This window comes from Crocodylus siamensis, chromosome 6 (assembly GCF_052110815.1).
Source record: "Crocodylus siamensis isolate JL-2025a chromosome 6, ASM5211081v1, whole genome shotgun sequence".
NCBI lineage: Eukaryota > Metazoa > Chordata > Crocodylia > Crocodylidae > Crocodylus > Crocodylus siamensis.
Window position 1 is genome coordinate 24,540,422 of NC_143400.1, and position 9,326 is coordinate 24,549,747.

The window sequence follows — 9,326 nt, forward strand, 5'->3', positions numbered from 1 at the left end:
TTCCTCTGGGGACATGCTCGTTTGAAGTGTCCGGGTTGTTTACAGTAGTAACATACCTCGCTGGCTCTTTGAACTGTGGACCACCGCTCGCCCTGGTTTCTCTGACCTAATCCCCTTCGCTGAAACCCTCCCTGGCCCCTTCCCTTGTTCCGCCCTCTTCCTGACATGCTGTGCATTGCTCCCTCAACCATTGCAGCTACTAAAATCTTCCTTTCTCTCCTTCTTTCTTTCCCTCTCCTTTCTCCCATCAAACACATAGCTTGCTATGTTTCTTATCTCTAACATACTCTTTCCTTCCCACCCTGGAGTATACCTGCAGAAATGCCCTTTGATAATGGGAGCACTCTGGTTTACAAAGGCTGATACCGGCGAAGGCACATGCTCTGGTTTATCTACATCAGGATGAACGTATGTCTTGGCTGCCTCACACAAACGGGTAAAGAAGGCATCCGGATGCTCCTCGGGTCCCTGTTTGCATGCATGGAATTTCCCCAATTCACAGGCTTTTTACTTGCTTCATCAAAGCCTGCTAGTAAATCATTCTGGGCTTCCCTCAGGGATGCCCTTCCCTGGGGGGTGTTGTAATCACAATTAGGTTCATTAGAAGGCCAAGGATCTCTGTTTGCTGCTGAGGCAGCAGCCCTGGCACAGTCTAAAACTTTAGCCCGCTCATCTGGGGTCAGCAGGGTATCCATGAGTTCCTGCATGTCTGACCAAGAAGGGTCATAAGTATGGACTGTGCGCCAAATAGTCCGTCCTACTTCATCAGGTTTTTCCCAAAAAGAGGGGGTTTGTTGTTGCAAAATGAGGAGGTCCCCTCGGGTGAAAGGCACATGAATTAGAGTAGCGCGAACCTGGAAGCTGCCCCCGCCATCCACAAACGGGACCAGGTAGGTTCGCAAAGGAGCCTGAACCACCGCATTCGGGTGTTCATTCCCCTGGCTGGGTGGAAATGCCTCCCCCACAGGACCCCGGCTCCGGGTCCAGACCGAAGAAAAGCCTCTGGAGGCAGGGAGCCCGGAGCTCGGAGCCAGCGCTGATGCCACAGGAGCTGCAGCGCTCTTGTCAGGGGCAGGGGTTGACTGGGACAGGGAGAGCAGGGTAGAGAGGCTCAGGGTCGTCTTCAGACTCCACAGAGACTGAAATCGGAGGATCATAAGGAGGTGGAGTGGTAGAGTAAAGAACCAGTTTTGGGGCTTTTTTGGCCAATTCAGCCCACAGGTACCAATAATCCATCTGCTGAGGTTTTAAAGGATCAAGGACAACAAAAAGTCCTTTTTCAGATATGTGGGGAGCCAGAGGAAAAGCAAGGGCAATGTTGGACCCCTGCTAAACCAGATGGGGCAACTGACGTCCAGGAAAAAGCCAACCTATTAAATAGGTACTTTGCGTCAGTCTTTCATCAGTCACACGGGATGCCCATGCCTGCTATGGGACAGGGAAATCTGGGTGAGGGGGATCCCCTACCCTCCATCAATGCTGACCTCGTGAAGGAACACCTTGAGAAGCTGGATACCTTCAAGTCAGCCGGCCCTGACAATCTGCACCCCAGGGTACTCAAGGAGCTGGCGAGCGTCATAGCCCAGCCCCTGGCACGGATCTTTGAAAACTCCTGGCGCTCTGGTGTAGTGCCCGAAGACTGGAAGAAGGCCAATGTGGTGCCGATCTTCAAGAAAGGGAGGAGAGTGGATCCGGCTAACTACAGGCCCATCAGCCTGACTTCTATCCTGGGGAAGATCTTAGAAAAGTTTATTAAGGAGGCCATCCTTGAGGGACGGGCCCAGGCTAACATCCTAAGGGATAGCCAGCATGGGTTTGTTGCGGGTAGGTCTTGTTTGACCAATCTCATTTCCTTCTATGACCAGGTGACCTATCACCTGGACAAGGGAGAAGAGATTGATGTCATATATCTTGACTTCAAAAAAGCTTTTGATTTGGTATCCCATGATCACCTCTTGGCCAAACTGGCCAGTTGTGGCCTTGGCTCCACCACGATCCGCTAGCTGGGAAATTGGCTTCGTGGTCGGACCCAGAGGGTTGTGATTGATGGCAGTCACTCATCATGGTGCCCTGTGACCAGTGGGGTCCCTCAAGGCTCTGTCCTGGGACCCACACTGTTCAACATCTTCATTAACGATGTGGACATTGGAGTCAGGAGTGGACTGGCCAAGTTTGCCGATGACACCAAACTTTGGGGCAAAGCATCCACGCCAGAAGATAGGCAGGTGATCCAGGCTGACCTGGACAAGTTCAGCAAATGGGCAGACGAGAACCTCATGGTGTTTAACACCGAAAAATGCAAGGTTCTCCACCTTGGGAGGAAAAACCTGCAGCACCCTTATAGGCTCGGCAGTGCTACGTTGGTTAGCACTACAGAAGAAAGAGACTTGGGGGTCATCATTGACCACAAGATGAACATGAGCCTGCAACGCGATGCTGCGGCTAGTAAAGCGACCAAAATGCTGGCGTGCATCCATAGATGCTTCTCGAGCAAATCCCGGGACGTCATTCTCCCCTTCTACTCGGCCTTGGTGAGGCCGCAGCTGGAGTACTGCGTCCAGTTTTGGGCTCCGCAGTTCAGGAGGGCTGTGGAGAGGCTTGAGAGAGTCCAGAGGAGAGCCACGCGCATGATCAGAGGTCAGGAAAACAGATCTTACGATGACAGGCTGAGAGCCATGGGACTCTTTAGCCTGGAAAAGCGCAGGCTCAGGGGTGATCTGATGGCCACCTATAAGTTTATCAGGGGTGACCACCAGGATCTGGGGGAACGTCTGTTCACCAGAGCGCCCCAAGGGATGACGAGGTCGAACGGTCACAAACTCCTGCAAGACCGTTTCAGGCTGGACATAAGGAAGAATTTCTTTACTGTCCGAGCCCCCAAGGTCTGAAACAGTTTGCCAGCAGAGGTGGTTCAAGCACCTACATTGAACACCTTCAAGAGTAAATTGGATGCTTATCTTGGTGGGATCCTATGACCCCAGCTGACTTCCTGCCCTTTGGGCAGGGGGCTGGACTCGATGATCTCCCGAGGTCCCTTCCAGCCCTAATGTCTATGAAATCTATGAAATCTATAAAGCTACCAATTCCATTTGAAGGAATGCCAAATGAGACCAATCAAATGAGCCAAATTTCGGCCACCGTTTATCCGGAGCACCTTGTTGAGTTAAGACAGGCCACCCCTCTGTACACAAAATAAAAGTGCGCTTCCTGCCCATGCCAGACTGCACCGGCAGATTCCCTTCTCCCCAAACCTAGAGAAGCCTCCCTAAAGGAGATCCCGGTGGGACGTTTGAAGCCGATTATCCCATCCTCCCGAGACTTAAGCACTCTGGTCTATAAATTCCTGGGAACAGCTACCCCTCACGGCCGGCCCCACTCACCCGACGCCCGGACCGAGCCCTCTGAATAGTGACAAACTCACCTATGCTGGCTGGGAAGGCTGGTCCGAACGACGAGCAGCCGGGTCAGCACACAAGCGGTCCCATCCGGGTCGCCAAAATTGTTGAGGAGTTCGTGACCCGTTGCGGAGATATTCCCAAAGACACAGAGTCGCTGTCTGTCTCAAAATTTATTCAGCATGCTGGGCACCCTGAGTGAACTCAGAGGCCCCGAATAAAACTGTTAGAGGCATTTTATAGTTTACAGACAAGATGCGTGCACAGGTGGGAATTTTCCACTGTGAAAGAAAACAAGATATCAGGTCAGTGTGAGAAAACTCTTAATTATTTCAAAACTGGGTTTTGGCTACATGTTTGTTTCGAAAGGCTAGCTAATAGGGAGGAGAAGTATATCTTTGCTTACTTCAGACTTCAAAGTGAATAGGGTTCGGTCATTGCAGAGTCTTATCAGCCTGTCCTTGGAGGCTGAGTCTGCTTTATAGTTAACTGCTACACTATTATTTATGGTCTTGTTAGTAAATTTCTACACCATCACCTCCTCAATGGTCACCTGGGGGGCTTGAGGGCATGGGACCCAGGTGTCCAGTCTCCTGGTAAGCCCCCAAGCTGCGGATGGGGGGGCCCAGGGCAAAGTGGGGCGGCAGCGAGGTCCATTGGTGTCTAGCCAGGCATGCTGTTCCTGCGGGGTCCTGCATGGCGCTGGGGTCTGGTGCACGTCCATGGTGTCAGGACATGGTATGTGTGCATGTATGTGTGTGTGCATGCAGGTATCTAGTGCCAGGGCCAGGCACACATCTGTGCGTGTGCATGTGTGTGGAAGGGCGCCAGGGCAAGTGGGAGCTGCCCAGTGGGAAATGCCCCCCCAGCAATGGCGGTGAGGTGTCCCCCTGCCTCTCCCCCCAGACCCAGCTCTGCCCCAGGACAGACGGACGATAGGGGACAGGATGGTGGGGGGGGGTCGCTGTGCCATGCCTAGACCCCCGTGTCCCCCCAGGCCTCAGCCCCGCTCACCTGCCAGCAGCAGCCGCGACCACAGCCCCTCTGCGCCCGGATGTCCGGGTTCTCCCGGGGCCAGGGGGTGACAACACTTCTGCCCTCACAAGTGCTCCCCCATGCACCCGGATAACCCTGCATGGGCCGTAGCCCTGCCAAGCCACCTTCTGCTTCCCCTCCCCCCGGCCTAGACCCCTGCTCATGGGTTTTGGGGGGTGGGGTGGGGGGCAGGGCCTGGACACTTAGGTCTTGGGGGCAGCGTTGAAGCCCCTGCTTCCCTGACACCCAATGTGGAAACTCTGGGGGTGCAGCCATTGCCAGGGCACTGCCAGGGGAAGCTCGCGCAGGCGCACACATATGTGTGTGAGCCAGGGGATGTGCCCCCCCCGCAGCCACATGGGCATTGAGACACAGGAGATTGTGGCACTTCCTTCGCCATTATCTGCACGGCCCCTCCCCCCCATCAGCCAGTGCCCCCCAGGGTATGGGGGGCAGAGGGCTGTGTGTTGGGAGTGAGGGGCTAGGGGCAGGGGCTGCAGGTCGGCAGTGAGGGGCACCCGCAGGGCTTGGGGGTGATGTGCAGGGCTGCATCCCAGTGTTGGGAATTGCACTTTCAAGGGGCCTTCACTTCACAGCCCTGCCCCACCCGTGGCCCTCACTCTTGGCCCACAGCCCCTGGCCCTCCTGCTGCCCCTCACTCCCAGGCGGTGAGTTCATTCAGGCCCCCACTTCCCCCCTCCTGCTGGGAAGTTGCAACTCCAACAGGGAAGTGCCAGTGCTGGTGCAGCCGAGGGGGGGCGCTGGGGCTGGGGCTGGGGCCGGCCTGCCTGGGGGTGGCTCGAGGGGTCCCGCCAGGTGCTGGCCATGGGGACCCGTCTCTGAGGGGGATTCTCCTGGCAGGTGAGAAGTAGAGCAAGGGCAAGGGTGGGGCAGAGAGGAGTCTCTGGGACCTGGGGGCCCGATCCTGAGCAGAGGAAGTTGGGTCGAGTAGACAGTAGAGGGGCTGCGGGTCGGGAGCGAGGAGCATCTGCCGTGTGGAGGGGCAGGGGCAGGGGCAGGGGCTGCGGGTCGGGAGTGAGGGGCACTGGGAGGAGGCAGGGGCTGTGGGTCAGAGCCTGGACAGGTGCTCCTGGCACTCCTCTGGCCCCAGGTGTCCAGATGGAGCCTGTGGGGGGGTCTGTGTGGGACCAGCGCCCCCCACCCCGGCATGGGGCAGGCACTGGCAGGGGCTGCTGCTGGACAGTAAGCAGTGGGGACTGAGCGGGGCTTGGAGGGGCCCACAGGGGATGGCGTTGGAGTGGGGTGGGGTGGGGTCCCCTCCGTGACCCCCTCTGGGAACTGGGTCATGAAGTGCACTTGGGTCCGTCTATCTTGTTGCCTCCCCCCAGGGTCTATCCATCCAGGTATCCCCCCCTGCCCCTGTCTGTGCCCCTCCCTCTCCCCGGGGCAGCCCCGCAGTGCACGGTGCTGCACGTTGTTCTCTGGGCCCTGCGTGTTGGCGGCGTCAGTGCTGGGGGCAGCTCCTGGCTCCAGGTGTGACTTCCCTGAAGCCGGGGCCAGGGTCCATCTGCCCAGCCCAGACCCCACGGACCCTTCCTAGGACGTAAGCCCTAAACCTGGCAGTGCTGTGGGCACCGGCCTCTGCCCTGACCTGCTCTGACCTCTGCTTTCCCCACAGATGCCGTCCTGGGCTCCTGCCTGCAGCCGGCGCCAGTCCAGCCACGCTCCAAGTCTGGCATCCGAGGCAGCAGTAGCCACGCAGGAGAGCGTCTCCCCGTCTGGTGCCCTTAAAATCGGCTGTTTGATCAGGGCAGGCTTCACGGTGTCATGCCTGTTGACGCGCTGACATCCAGACGACCCCGCTCAGGATTGTCTTTTCTCGTCAGATTGTGTAGGGAAGCTGCCATTGCTCCAAAGTCAGGAACAAACCTGTAGTATCCGGCCAAGGACGGCTCTGACCTGCTTCTTAGTTTGGGGGGGGGGGCCAGTCTCTAGTGGCCTCGATCTCCCCCCATGTGGGAGCGACCATGCCACCACCCACACGGCGTCCCAAACACACCATCTCGGGTAATGCCACCTGACATTTCTCGGTGTTTGCTGCAAGCCCAGCCCGCCTGATCTTGTCTAAGGCAGCAGTTAGATGGATCGGGTGCGATTCAAGTCCTGACGGAAGATGGTGGTGTCGTCCACGTCAGCCACTGCAAACTGCTCACATCCTTAGAGCAAGTCATTAATCGGTTCTGAAAGGAGGCAGGAAAATTGCACATACCGAAGGGTAGGACTGTGACCTCATACAGTCCCACAGGTGTGGTAGAGGAGAGTCGGCTGTGGGGTCCAGATCCAGCGCCGTCTGCCAGGACCCTTTTGAGAGATCGAGAGTAGAGATGAACTCGGCTTGGCCCGGAGCAGGGAGCAGAGTCCATGCTGGGCATAGGGTAAGCGTCGGGGGTAGTAATAGCATTCAGCATCCTGTAGCGTCCAGACCTGATGGTCTCATCCTGCTTCTGGGCTGGACCAGGGGCTCGTCGAAGGCCGTATTACTCCCAGCTCTAGCATGTCTGGGTCCAGGTTGGGCTGGGGCAGAGGCCGGTGCCTGCAGCGCTGCTGGGTTTGGGGCCCGGGAAAGCTGCATGGGGAGAGTCGCACCTGGACCCAGGTGCTCAGGCCCAGCTGAGTGTGCCTGCCCTGGGGTGATGTTGTGCACAGGTGTGTCTAGTGCCAGGGCAGGGCACACGTCTGTACATGTGCACATGTGTGAGGACACCAGGGCAGGCAGCAGCACGGGGGCTCGGACACCTAGGGTCTCTGCCGGCCCGGCACTGGGGGCTGGGCACCGGGCACCAGGCACCGGGTCCTGCCTCTGACCCCAGTGACAGGGTCTTGGCCAGCGCGGGAGGGGTGAGAGGGGCAGGAGCCCAGGATGGCGGCTGTGGGGGCAGAGGCAGTGGGTCAGGGCACTTGTCCATGACACACACGTGTGCCAGGGCAGGCTCTATAGGACCCCCCACAGCACAAGGCAGCCTGGGACGTGGAAATGGGGATACCTCTCACCCCCCAGGAAACCCCAGCTCTGACCCTAGCCCCAGTGCTGGGGGGTGGCAGGGAGGGGACACTCAGTGCCATAGTGGGGGGGGGGGGGGCGAGAAGGGGCACCAAGAGGCGCTGGGGCACCAGTCGGGGAGGGGCGAGGCCGGGATGGAGCCGTGAGCGGCTCGTTTGGGGGGTGCAGGGTTGGGGGGGCAGCTCCCACTGCTGCGTGCATGCCTGGGCAAGTATGGCCGGGGTGGGGGCCCGGAGCCGTGCACGGGGCGGGGGCAGGTGACTGCTGCCGGCTTGCCCCAGGCACCAGACGTTGTTGCTACGGCACTGGCTGCACTGATCTGCCAGCAACAGCTCCCCCAGGGTCCGCCCGGTGTGGGGGGGTCGTGGGTCCCATGCAGGCCCCCCATGGCCCGTCAGGTGTGCCCAGATGCCTGGGTCCCACTGGGCCGAGGCAGCACCTACCTGGGTGTGTGGTGGGGGGCGGCCGCTTCACCAGCCCCTGCACCCTGCTGCCCCGGGGTGCCCTGACTCCTGCCCCACAGCCCCTGCCCCACTGGTCAGGCAGGCCGAGGTTGGCAGTGGCACGTCCCAGCTGTGCCGCACCAGGGCTGCACCGGGCTCTTCCCCGCAGGGAACCGGGCTCTGAGTGGGCAGCGGTGGCGGTGCTGGGGTGTTCACGTCTCCCTCATACGACGGGAGGGAGCAGGGGCACCATGAGGCTGAAGCTGAGCTGCGCTTGCTCCCGAAGCGACAACACAAAATACTGATGACGAGTGCCCGGTGCACGAGGATGCGGGTTCGTGCCTGGACCGGCAGAAAAGGAATAAGGAGTTGTCACTTCCAGCTGATCTAACAGTATTTAGGAGGGTTTTCAGCAGGCGGCTATGTGTCTGCTACGTCTGTCCTGGATTAATTAGTACAGCAAATATTTCTTTGCAATTAACTCATGTTGATTTGCAGGGAAAGATATTCTCCATCTGGGCTTTATTGGTGTCTCCTCCTGATTTACTCCCCCTTGATTGTCCAAGGACTCCTTAAAACCCTCCCGTTTGTCCTGCCTCTCAATCCATTTCTTGATCTCTTCCGACTTCATAGAAATGGGTATAATCTTCTGTCGCCGAGGAAGGTCGTTCCATCCGAACTGGGACTTTCTGGTAACCAGTAATGAGCAGTTTGATTACTGGGTTTCCCGTGAGCTTCTGCTCGGGATTCTGCCTCTCCATTTCCATGACTGCCGGGGGCTTTGATGGTGCGGAGCCCAAGAGGACCGAAGAGGAAGGAGGCAGCTCCCGGCACAGGGCAGGAGTGAGAAATCATGGGGATGAGCAGGCTGCTGCGCCGGGGACGGATCAGACGAGATGGGGACGGAGATGGGGACAGAGACGGGGACGGAGACGGCCTCTGTGCTGGGACTGGGAGAAACGATCACTTTTACATGTAAACAGACTGGCCTTGGCTTGGTTTTAGGCTTGTCGGCCTTTGTGTCTTTCCATGAACCTGTCGGCGTGGCGGCGGGATGGAGGAGGTGGAGATGGAGGCGGGGGTGCTGTGGCCAGTGCTGGGGTTTGTCGTGTGGCTCTTGACCACACCTGTCTGTGCCAGGCTCGGGAAGGCGCCGGTCAGGACGGCGACGGGGACGGGGCTGTTGCGGGACCAGCTGAACGGTGGGGCTGGGACTGCGCTGGCTGCACACATCTGGGTCATACCCAGGGGGAGGGACAAGGGCTCCGGCGGGGCGGGTGGGTGCTGTCCAGACTGTCTGTGGGGAGAACAAGGGCCACCCCAGAGCCAGCCGCATCCCAGGCTCTCTGCTACAAGCAACTGTAATGGTGACGGGCGGCTGCAGTGCGGCTGACAGGCTTCCTGACCTCACAAGCGTAATCACCGGCGGCG

At 58.7% G+C, this 9,326-nt stretch overlaps 1 long non-coding RNA gene across 1 annotated transcript; it reads left to right on the forward strand.

The window, feature by feature from the left end:
* Positions 1 to 295: 295 nt before the first annotated feature.
* On the forward strand, positions 296 to 8,844 carry LOC149861773 (uncharacterized). The gene is made up of 3 exons (XR_016443221.1): positions 296 to 436; positions 6,070 to 6,826; positions 8,529 to 8,844. It is a non-coding gene; the product is annotated as an uncharacterized LOC149861773 (long non-coding RNA).
* The last annotated feature ends 482 nt before the right edge of the window (positions 8,845 to 9,326 follow it).